The sequence below is a fragment of the Numida meleagris genome, chromosome 1 (genome assembly GCF_002078875.1).
Source record: "Numida meleagris isolate 19003 breed g44 Domestic line chromosome 1, NumMel1.0, whole genome shotgun sequence".
Lineage (NCBI taxonomy): Eukaryota > Metazoa > Chordata > Aves > Galliformes > Numididae > Numida > Numida meleagris.
In genome coordinates, this window is record NC_034409.1 from 138,199,753 (window position 1) to 138,212,744 (window position 12,992).

General features: G+C 37.3%; 1 protein-coding gene across 1 annotated transcript in view; it reads left to right on the forward strand.

Moving 5' to 3' along the window:
* The window catches only part of FAM155A (family with sequence similarity 155 member A), a 454,487-nt gene that overhangs the window by 148,489 nt on the left and 293,006 nt on the right, over window positions 1-12,992 (forward strand). The gene's annotated exons all lie outside the window — the stretch shown is intronic.

Below are 12,992 nucleotides of genomic sequence, written 5' to 3' on the forward strand. Positions count from 1 at the left end.
AATCCCTTTTTCATATTCTCTTCACATTTAATTTATGTCTATAATAATGAATGATGTCACTAAATCATGTTACTTCAGTCTGTTCTTTTTCCACTTATTTCTGTTTAGAAACAAGATCTGAAGGAATTTTTAAACCATGATATTAAAAGAGAAATCAGAGCTGTGAAATGTTAATACAATTCAGATTTGAACAGTGTCAGACTTAGCATCAGTACTGACTTTTCTGAGTGGACTATCACAAACTAAAAGTATATTTAAATGATATTTGTCTGGTTTTCACTTGACATTTCTAATGGTAAAAAAAGTACTGCTTCCTTTAATTATTTTAACTGTTTTAAAAATATATATTTGTATATTCGTAGAACCTTTAAGGTTGGAAAAGTCCACTAAGATCATCTAGTCCAACCATCAACCCATCTAAAATGACTTGCATTTTTAAAAATGTTGACTGTTTGGTATTTGATTAATCTTTGCCCATTTGATTGGCCTACTGGTCAGAATATGTGTAGTTTTGATGTTCAATGAAATTGTGTTTTATTTCAATATGCAACTTGTCTGGACATGGATGAAAGAAGCTACTGAGAGGCCTTCCTTCATCTTTAGAGTGGGTCATCTTTTTTTTACCCACCTGGATTGAAATGGGTAGACCTGAATGATCTTAAATACAGCAGTGTCTCATTAGGAGACCTTGGATATTTTACGATGAAATGGTGATAAAAATATTTGTATTTTGGCTAACCATAAGAAATTCTGTCTGGATACATACTTAGCTATAGTGATGGGTCTCATCACATATCCACAGATGTTTCTATATGAATATGCGTATATATGTACGCACATACTTTTATGTAGGCAAGAATACATACATACCTATGTATGAAGTAACACACATCTCCATAATGCATATTTCTACCCTGAATAGGTATTCAATATTCTATGCCCAAAAGCAGCTGAGGACTCCTACAAGGATAATTTAAATATCTCCTCACTAGGAATATGCAATTATATCTGAATATGTGTGTCTTTATTTACGAGTTTTTGTGGCATTCTGTTCAGTAGTGATCTGTATGTGAGTGTGTTTGAATGTTGGTGTTTGTGAGAAAGTCATCTATGTGTGACAAGAAATAAAAACCATTTTCCTGCTCACATTCTGAATGCTTAAGATACTGCTGTTAAACAGGCAGTAGAAAATTGTTTGGCTTGAAGCGTTTACACATTACGTAAACAAAAAATTTAAAAAGTTCAGATAAAAATATTTTTTGAAACAATGAGTGTCAAAGCACAGAAACTCAGACTAATATTAACAGTGATATATTTAATACTGATGTAATTTGTTTCTCTGATAACATGTACACTGGAGTACTAAATTTAATCAAATAACAGCATGTGATGTTTCACATATGCAAACACACAATGCAAAAATTATATTTCCATTTTGTTAGCCAAAATTATTTTTTAATGGAAACTGAGTTTCAGAATAGGATAAGGAGCTGTATTTTGTTGTCATTAAATAGGAAGCAGTTTGATTTGTACACCCAAAGTAATCTCTCTAGTCAATCATAACAATAGATTTCAAAGCTTATTTTACAGCTGCTTCCAAGGTACATATTACTTCAACTTTGAAAATAATTCTTTTTGGTGTTTTACAATAACTACAGCATATTGAATGCAGGTTTTGGATATGAACTTTCACTTTTCTCTTCTGTTGCATTACAAGTTAATGATGAAAGGTAAACAGCTTTTTGATGCAAACTCTAAAATTTTGATGTCGTGTACAGCTGTTCAGGAATGCGTGGTTAGACTGCTTCTATAACAAAAAGTGTTTTCTAGGCAAAATTGAAACCTTTTATACAATTTTTTTTAATGAAAAATAGATTTACTTTCTAGCCATATCTGACACAGTAAATGATGTGAAATATAATTTCTCTGTGCCTGTTGTGCTGCAGTCGTGTTTCTTCCTGATTACAATGATTCTGGTCTCATGATGCACCAAAATGCTGCAGTCAATTTTATTTTCTTCAAAGAAAACAACTGTGTGAAACCATTAGCGCATATATTTCATGAAATTAATTGAAGATTTAGTTTTGCTCAGAGACTGCTAAGCAGAGGAAAGATTGTACATGATGATATTGCTCAAAATCCTTTATGAAAAAAAAACCATACAGGTTTGTTAATGAGGTTAAATTTAAATCAAAGACAAGCAATTTATTATTATGTGAAATGCACAAACATGAGCTGAACTGTAAAGTTTTTTTCTTTTTTTCATATGCCTACAGCACCATTTTTTTTTAAATGAACAACTTCAGATTCAGTTGCTAAAACCAAAGACATTGATTTTAGTACAAACCAGGTAGTTTTTATGAACATCTGTCTTTCATAAATACCATGGATGTTTTGTGAAATATTCTTGCAGCTGAAAAGGGATAAGCTAGGTGAGATATTCTGCAAGTGAAATGGAAGATCATGATACCGGAATCTCACCTAATTTCACCTCCTCCCCCTCCCTTCCACCCTTTTTTCAGTCTCCTTTTAGAGAAATTAAAAATCTGTGGATGTCCAGGGTTGCAAAGTTCTGAGTCTATGATGCTGATTAAAATTTTGGGTTATATTTTGTTTCTCTTGAAAGAAAAAGCCCCATACTTATAAGCATGCTGTTAACTTTATTTCTCATAACAAAAGCTTCACCTAAAAATACCTCTTTAAAAAAAATCCACTAAAATAATAAAATATCAATGTTCATGGAATGCTACAATGTTTAAAGAAGTATGATTTTGCTGAATAAAAACTGGCATATGTAAAAGTAATTTTTCAAAATAAAACATTTGAAAACGATGACCAAATGTCTTATGGTTCTACTGGAATTCCTTACATTTATTACAGCAACACATGGCTCACTTGGGAAACGCTGAGCTTGCCTGACATTTTCTATCCAACACAACTTTTCATCCATCTGTTTTCATATAAATTATTTTTTCACTTGTGAATTTTAGTAAGGGGATAAAAATGAATCTGAAAAAACAGAAAAGCATCTTATGCTTTTATATGGAGCTATTGCAAGTGGCATCATAATATATGCTTAGAACTGCATCTTTTTCTATATATAAGTGTTGAGTGGAGGGCTGGGGATAGAATGTCAGTCGTGGCAAAGAGAGATGTGGTTTAGTTTAAATCGTACACTGAAGGAAGTGAAAATATGACTTAAGTCAAAATAAGACCTGCTAATATGTGCTCCATCATGACACATTTCCTCTGCATCACTTTCCGCTGCCTGAATCTGATTCTGCAAGACCTTGCACACATGAATGCTCTCACTAAACATGACAGGGCAGCTGGAAGAGCTGGCAGATCTGGAGTCGGAATGTGTCACAGTTACATGACACCACAGTGAAACCAGCTCAGTATCAAGGGACATTGGTAGTTCAGAACTTAAATCCTTTTTCCAGGTTGCTTTCAAAATATTTTACGTGCTTTAAACATATTACCTTTTTCATAAATGCTTCATAAATGATGAATTCTGCTTTCTTTTCCACCTGCCTCTGCTTTCTTCCTCTCCTTTCTTCAGGAGAATAAAAAATAGAAGGAAAAGTACATCATGTACTATCTCTGCTTCTATATTCAGCAAATAAGACAGTAGAAAAAAATGCAGAATTTGTGTATTAAATTGACTAAACTATATCAGGAAATCTAAACTGCTTTATCTCAATCAAGTCCAACAACAACAATTACAGAACTGTTTAGTGGTACATCCTTGCATGCTTATTGAACATGTCATAGAATCATAGAATGGATTAGGCTGGAGAGGACTTTAAAGATCATCTAGTTCCAACCACCCCTGCTGTGGGCAGGGCAGCCCCCCACCAGCTCAGGCTGCCCAGGGCCCCATCCAACCCGGCGCAGAGCGCCTCCAGGGATGGGGCACCACAGCTTATCTGGGCAGCCTGTGCCAGCGCCTCACTGCCCTCTGAGTAAACATTTCTTCCTAACATCTAATGTAAATCTTCCCTCTTTTAGTTTAAAGCCATTTCCCCTTCTTCTGCAAAAAGTTGGTTCCCCTCCTGCTTGTAAGCTTCCCTCAAGTACTAGAAGGCTGCAATGAGGTCTCCCTGGAGCCTTCTTTTCTCCAAGCTAAATTACACACTACCAGGGCTTGTTTGGGGGTAAGTAATAAAGATTAGAGATAATACCACAGTGTAATTGTTAGAGCACTTTAAAGCTATTATAAATAGAAGAAGTCAATATTGGTATTGCTTCATACATTATTAATATGGACAGAAATAGCCCCTACCCAGAAACTAGATCTGTGCCATCATGACTGTCTCAAGAGTTTCAATGAAAGGCTCCAAGGAGTCTAATCTTAAACAAATGAAAAAAAAAAAAAAGGAAAAAAAAAAGCAAAGAAAGCTGCTGATTCCTTGGGGGATGAGATGAAATCTGGAGACTTGATTTATACTGTCTATAAAATACTGAATTATTCTACATTATTCTATATAGATATACAAAAAGATATTGCATCTAAAAATACAAGAGGACAGTTGCAGGAGTAGATATACTTGCCCATTTATATGGCAGGCTGTGATTTTTCTCTCATTCTTTCCCTTCTACATTTGGCACATTGCTGCAACATCAATAATTTTACAACCATTAGCTAAGAAAGTGTCTAACATCCCACTTACCAGGTTATGAACTGCATTTAGTTACACTGGGATCAAGCTGTTAACTAGCAACACATTAAAGAACTGGGAAATAAAAGTATGTCATGGAGAGTTTTTGTTTAAACAGATCTGTAGCTTGAGAATGCATTGTTACTGTACTAAATGTTGATTTTTTTGTGAAGTGTTAACTTTCAGCGAGATTCTAATTTCTTCCTTCCTCTTTATAAGTGGACTTTACCATTTTTTTTTTTAATGAAATGCTCTAAAATTGTTTACAAAGTGAGTTTCTTAATAATAGTTGGTTTAGGGGATATGTACAAATATAAAAACATCAGAGGCAGAGTGGGAAACCAATTCAATACCCCTTTTGAGTCAGTTAAAATTAAATTTGTGTACTACATAGAATTTTCTTTTGCTACACTTGCTAGGTACTGTTTTATGTAATGGTTTTGTACTGTTACTCAACAAAGCATTTGCACATGCTTCATAAGTACACATTCACAGACTTTCTAGAGAGTAAGTAGCTACTATGTATTTTCAGATAAGAGCTGTGCTTGGATGAGATGTGGTTTATGTTATCTATTTCTTTGATATTTTAAAGATTGTGGCCATTACTTCATAGACTTATAAAATCATTACAGTTGTAAAAAACCTTTAAGATTGTCAAGTTCAACTGTCAATTTCAATATCTTCATCAATAACATCAATGACTGGCTCGAGTGAACCCTCAGCAAGTTTGCCGATGACACCAAGCTGGGTGGTACCGTTGATATGTTAGAAGGAACGCCATCCAGAGGGACCTCGACAAACTCTAAAGGTGGGTCTGTGTGAACCTAAAGAGGTTCAGCATAGCAAAGTGCACGGTTTTGCACTTGGGTCGGAGTAATCCCAGATACATATACAGACTGGGAGAAGAACTCACTGAGAGCAGCCCTGCGGAGAAGGACCTGGGGGACCTGGTGGATGAAAAATTGAACATGAGCCAGTAGCGTGCTGTTTCAGCTTGGAAAGCCAATGCTATCCTGGGCTCCATCAGAAGAGGGGTGGCCAGCAGGGACAGGGAGGTGATTGTCCCTCTCTGCTCTGCCCTTGTGAGGCCCCATCTGGAGTACTGCATCCAGGCCTGGGGCCCCCTGTACAGGAAAGATGTGAAGCTGTTGGAGAGGGTCCAGAGAAGGGCCACAAAGACAGTCAGGGGGCTGGAGCATCTCCCATGCGAAGACAGAATGAGGGAGCTGGGCTTGTTCAGCCTGGAGAAGAGAAGGCTATGAGGAGACCTCACTGCAGCCTTCCAGTGTTTAAAAGGGGATTATAAAAAGGAGGGGAATCAACTTTTTACAAGTGTAGACAGTGATAGGGCAAAGGGGAATGGTTTTAAGCTCAAGGAGGGAAGGGGGAAGTTCTTCAGAGAGAGAGTGGTGAGGTGCTGAAACAGGCTGCCCAAGAGAGGCTGTGGATGCTCCTTCCCAAGGAGGTGTTCAAGATCAGACTGGATGGGGCCTTGGGCAACCTGGTCTAGTACCAGATCTGGAGGTTGATGGTCCTGCCTGTAGCAGGGGGATTGGAATTGATGATCCTTGGGGTCCCTTCCAACCCAAGCCATTCTATGATTCTGTGATCACCTAACAATACCAAGTCCACCACTAAACCATGTCCGTAAGCGACACATCCATGTCTTGTAAATACCTTCAGGGATTGTGACTCCACCACTTCCCAGGCAGCCTGTTCCATGTATAACCATTCTCCATGAAGAAATTCTTCCTGATACCTAATCTAAACCTCCCTGGAGCAACTTGAGACCATTTCCTTGTGTCTTATCACTTGCCATCAGAGGAAAGAGAATGACATCCTTCTCACTGCTGCCTCCTTTCAGGAAGTTGTAGAAAGCAATGAAGTTTCCCTTCAGCCTCCTTTTCTCCAGGCTGAACAGCCCCAGTTCCCCCAGGTGCTCCTCAAAATTCTTGTTTTCTAGTCCCTTCACCAGCTTTGTTGCTCTTTTCTGAACACGTTCCAGCAGCTCAATGTCCAGGGTCCAGTGATGGACCCAAAACTGAACATAGTACTTGAGGTGCAGTCTCACCAGTGCAGTACAGAAAAACAATCACTTCCCTGGTTCTGTTGGCCACCCTATTTGTAATGCAGCCCAGGATGCCAATGGCCTTCTTGGCCACCTGGGCACACTACTGGTTCATGTTCAGCCATCTGTTGACCAGCATCTCCAGTTCCTTTTCTGCTGTGCAGCTTTCCAGCCACTCTGGTCCAAGACTATACTGCTACATGGCCCAAGTGCAAGACTCAGCAGTTAGCTTTGTTGAGTGCCACACAACTGGATATGGGCCATCAATCTAGCCTCTCTAGATCCCTCTGCAATTTTGAGATCCAATCCTACCTTCAAGCAAATCAACACTACTTCCCAACTTGGTGTCATCTGCAAACTTACTGAGGGTGCACTCTATCCCCTCATCAATGCTGGTGATAAAAACTGACCTCAGTACTGAGCCCTAGAGAGCACCACTTGGTACCAGCTGCCAACTAAATGTAACTCCATTCTCATTGACCCTTTGGGCCTGTCAACCTAGCCAGTTTTTAACCCAAGCCATGAGCAACCAATTTCTCCAGGAGAAGGCTGTGGGAAACAGTATGCCTTGCTAAAAATCCAAGTAAACAACATTCCCACCCTTTCCCTTGTCCGTGAAGTGCATCACCTTGTCATGGAAGGAGATCAGGTTAGTTGTGCAGGACCTGCCTTTCAGAAACCTATGCTGACTGGATCCGACCACCTGGCTGCCCTGTATATATCACGTGATTGCACTCAAGATGATTTGCTCCTTGACCTTCCCCTGCACCAAGGTCAGACTGACAGGCCTGCAATTGCCTGGATCCTCATTCCTGCCTTTCTTGTATACTGGTATCACATTCATTATCCTCCAGCCAACTGAGACATCCCAAGTTAGCTGTGATGGCTTGTGAACTATAAGAAGTGGCTTGGTGATCACTTCTGCCAACTCCTTTAGCACCCTTGGGTGGATCCTGTCCAATCCCATAGAAAACTGCGTGTTCAAGTGATGTAGTAGATCACAAATCACTTCCCCTTGGATTATAAGGGCTACATTCTGCTCCTGGTTGGTCTTCCAGCTCAGCGGATCGAGAACAATTAGTCTTACTAAAAAGGACTGGTGCAAAGAAAGCATTAATGTCTCAGCCTTTTCCTCATCTCTAACCACTATGTTTCCCTTCATATTCAGAAAAGAATGGAGATTTTCCTTAGTCATCCTTTTGTTGTTCAAGTAGTTCTAAAAACATTTTTTACTGTCTTTTACTACACTAGCCAAATTAAACTTTAGCTGGGCTTTGGCCCTTCTGATTTTCTCCCTGCAAAACCTAGTTGCATCATCGTCTTCTCATGCTCCTCACATATTTTTTTCTAACTGTTCATGATCAGCAACACAAAGGCACGTCATTGTCAGAAAAAAATCAATGGTCATAGGTTACATAAACTAAAGTAAAAGAGGAACTTCAACTACAATAAGTGATTTGCTGTTTCCATATTCATTCAGTGCTAAAAAATGAAGGATTGTGGAAAAGTTAAAATTACAAGCTTCTTATTTTCAGTTACATTCCACATCCAAAGACAAGGCTTTAGATCGTGCTGTCTTCCTTCCATCATTTCTCCTTTGTTATAGTCTGAACACTGGTGACAGGGAACAGTAAATCTTAGTCACTAACTCAAGAAGAAATCAACCCAAAAGCTGGGGAAAAAAAAATAGCTATATGAATTGCTTGGGTTTTCATCCTAAAGAAAATCTAGCTTTTAATAGTGAGAGAGTGAACTTGATTGAATCAGTTTAAGATGGGTAGATCGTGAGAACATAGCACTATTCCTCATTTCTCTTACTTCATCCCCACTGTGAACCATCCCTCTGCCACCATTGTAGGCTGTTGGTTTGTATGGAGACATAGGAAGTACTTTGTGTGGGAGTCAGCAATGGAAATGCTATTTAGACTTAATGTTTTTTCCAAATAAAGGCTTAAATCCCTGTTTCTCAGTGCCTTTCTTCCTCCCTTCCTGTCTTTCTTTCTCTCTCTCAGAACCTCTTTTTGAAATTATATTTCCTGATTGCTACCATCATTTTAGTCTTTTATTTTCATGCGTTTTCTCTTACATATCTCTCCCTGAACAGAAAATTACGCTTTTCAAAATTTCTTGTGACTGGATATGATCTATTAGTATATTTTACTCCCTGTTCCCTTCTCTTCTCCAGAAAATTATAGTATTCATGTACCCATTCCCTTCCTGAAACTCTTTGGTCACTAATTCTCACACCATTTGTGATAAGAAAAAAATTACTAAATAAGACTTACAAACAAATGAAAAAAATAATTACATGTATGTTAGCAAAGCATGATATCTCTTATTTCCTTACAGAATCATTTGTGAGGCTGGACAATAACTTAAGCCCATGATAACAATAGTAGCTTTGTAGATTTTGTAGTGTTTTGTTTTGTTCACAGCGAATTCTGTTGCAGAAGCTTTTTACTATGCAACTGTGCCTTGATACAGTGGATGTAGTAGTGAAGAATTGGAATATATAGCTATTGCAGAAAGTCCCTTTGAATTAATTTAGAGTTTTGCATGAACAGGATCAGAGAAGAGTGCTGAATTACTTTCTTTTTCTTTACACATTGGCCACAAACTTTAAAATGCCATGTGTATAAATGGAACAAAAATAACACTTTGATAAGAGAATGATAATCTCTGTTCCATTTATACGTGCACTGCATTAATAGCTTTTAAATGTGCCATTATAATATACAAGGGTCTATTTCTGTCTGAGATATTCCTATGAGAATATCACAGATATTCCTGTGAGACGGAAACACATTTGACTGAAAGGTAAAGCTGACAGAGAGAAAGAGACTTGCTATTTATTGTTGTTTATGGTGTGAACCATAGTCTTTCTGGTTAAGAATAACCACTAACACACTCTTCAGCATTTTGGCAGCAGTACAAGAAATCATCTTAACTTTCAGAGGTCTGGCAAGGCCAGTAGTAGAGTCGTGGACAACTATAGCTATAGTCAGCTCCTCACTCAGTTGCACATGTTGTTAATGCATAGACTAGACCACAACCTCCATTTAGTATAGAACACTTATTCTCTAAACTCAGTTGGTTTAACTCAAACAGAATATCAGTAGTATCTCTAAACTTTCATCTTCAACCACAGTATTTAATGGAAGACCACTTAGACCAGGTTTGCTCATGATAATTTTGGGCAAACAGTCCACCTAGGAGGAAATTGACGTCATTTCTCATTGCGTCATTTTATATTGAAAGTTTATAGGAAAAATACATATCTAAAGAAGTAAACTGCATTTTTTTAACTCTACTCTATGTACCTATAATTGAATGTTCGTTATAAGTGATGAATAAACTACTAGAGATTGTTCCACCTCAGAAGACACTGTGTCAGAAGTCAGTCAGTTTATAGGGATGCAAATGTGCAATACTAGTGCAATCCAGCAACAAACCTCCATAAGCACAGGTACTGGTTTAGCATAGAAAGATGGTAGTTATCATATTGCTGCTTTGAGATAATTGTGAGAATGCACATATATATATATATATATTATGTAAGAACAACTATATTAAAACAGTGCTCTTTTTCTTCTTTTTTTTTTCTTTTCTCTTTTTAGATCTATTCTGATACATGAGCACATTCCAATGCTGCAGTATTGCCATATTGTATCTTATTATGGCATGTGCCAAGAGCAATAACATAAAACCTTTGTTTTTCCTACATGCTCCATTTAATCTCTAAAAGCAGGATTTAGCTCACTGGAGTGTGCATGTATACCAGCACTACACCAGTCCCATTCTGGAACTGCAGCAGCTCTTGATCATAAATTTCTAAGCCATGGCAATGCACAAGTGAAGCATACAGGTGAAAACCATGAGAAGTTTAGTATCTAGTAAATTTAACAGTCACTTTGTGTAGCATTTGCAGTAAACTTCTTCCAGCTGATTATGTATTAAGGCTACCTGTTCTAAAGAGATTTAGTCTTGTCTTGGCAACAGCTGGAAGAATAGGATATAAAGTATGCAGAAGTTCATATTGCATTTCAGGAAGCTGATTCATTTCTTATTAGTTCTGGACCAACGTGTGCGGGGGAGGAAGGAAAGGGGAGGATGCATTTAGTTCTAAGAATATAAAATTTAAAAAGTCAAGCTATAAACATGGTATTTGAGTATAAATATAGACTGTCATATTTTCAATGACACTCTAACAGTAATTAGCACATTTTGAAAGTATATTATTTGCCTCCAGAAGGGGAATATATGGCTTTACTGAAACTGCATGTAAACAGTCTCAAGTGCAAGTTGACACAATTTTTCCAAATAAAAAAATCTAGAATAGACTAATACCCAACACTGGCTGACAGAAAAAAAAGCTAGTGTTGATGCATACACAGTATGTTTTCTATAAAGCTAGAAAAGGCCAGTGAAAAGGATACCAAGACCAAGATTTATCTTACCTATCTTTAGGTCCTATCTCTACCTCTCCTTATGGTCATTTCAGAGAAGCAGACACTTAGAAAAGGTAATTGATCAAATGTACATGCCTACATTACAGATATCTCAAGTTCAATGAAATGTATGCCCCTCTTAATGACCATCATATGTACTTTTCCATCCACTGCTAACCGTTTCTGGTAACCCAACTCTAATTTTCTCAGTTTTTTGGCACTTCATATGCCAGACTTATCAAAGTATCTCAACCACCTTTTTTCCCATGCCCCAAACATACATTATTAGTGGAATTTTAATATAGTGATCTGAACATGCTAGCAGGAAGCAGCTTGCAAAATGGGATACAGGACTTCTGGTACTCCTAACTTAGCAGAACTAAAGAAAATATTTGTGGCCAATCGTATCTATGGCTGAAGTAATACATCGCTGTCAGGTAGAAGAACAGAGTGTATTTGTTAAATTATTTTCTTCTTATTTTTCTTATCACTGTGTCACATCCATGGTTTTCAATTACTGTACTTATCTTCCCGCGCTTTTAAAATACTAACAGTCACCATGTATAAATTCCACAAGCTTTTCATGTATCGTCTTTCAAAACATGGGAGGGTGCTTTCAGTGGTGTCTCTGTGATAAACTTGCTGTAGTTCACCAAACCTGCAGTCCATCTTCAGTACACACTTGCATATCCAGGCTTTCTTGTGAACATGCTCAGTAAGTCAACAAACAACTCTGCTTGACAAAGGAAAAATACTTCCAGGTTCCTCCATCTCTTGTTTTATTCATTGTTGGTTGACATTGTAGGTGTGAAGAGGTCAGGAAGAATTGGAAATAGTATCAATAAAAATATCAAAGTGGAAAGAAAATGCTTCCATTTTTCCAATGTCATGGGATTTGAGATAAAAATTAAGTACAGGCACTGCCTAATTGGTGCTTGTCATTTAGGTTTTTCAGCCTTTTAGAGACAGTTGCTAATTTCCTAACTGCAATTGCTTACTCTAATTCAAGCACTATCCAGCATTTATATCATTGAATAAAATGTGGTACTAGAAACCTCATAAAGGAAAACTCCCTGCCATTTCCTAAATCCTGCGTTATAGGAGTCAGCATTTCTTTAGTTCATGAGAAAGCCATAAAGGAGAGAAGCTGCACGAGTCCACTTCCTAGACAAAACAAAGAAAGTATAGATTCCCATGTTTGCTTAGTAAGAAGTTCCAGAGTGGTTTTTCTGTAAGGCCATTAACTTTTAAGAGGCTTTACTTGTTGAAAATAAGTTGACATTGATGAAGACATCACAAAAAAATGAAATGAATGAGCCTTAAATCAGAAAATAGTTAAGCTCTGTGTTGGGTAATCACTGTGTTTAGTAAATCACTCAAGCAGTGCTAGAAACAAAGATGAGAGGAGGGAAAATGTACTCAATAATCTCATTAGTATGAAAGTATAAAGAAAATAGATAAAAAATTTCACAAAGGAAGAAGACAGTAAATTTGCCAAGAAAATAAGCCACATTGGAAGCCTTCTTTCAAAAAGTTTTTGCATATACTTTTCTGATTTACAAGACTTACCCCTGTACTCCAAGTTAGGACCATGTATTGTTGTTTACATTTATCAGTGTTACCTAAACAGCAGCAAAATGTCTTTATATAAGTACGTATATATATATTCATTTACTCAATATACAGTCAAATTTTTATAAGTCCAAAAGTGTGACATTAACAAGATGGGAATAGCACTTCAAAATATCATTTAAAAAAAAAATAAAATATGTAAGCTTAAAGTCGCTTCAGTAGTCTATGTATCACACTCTGTAT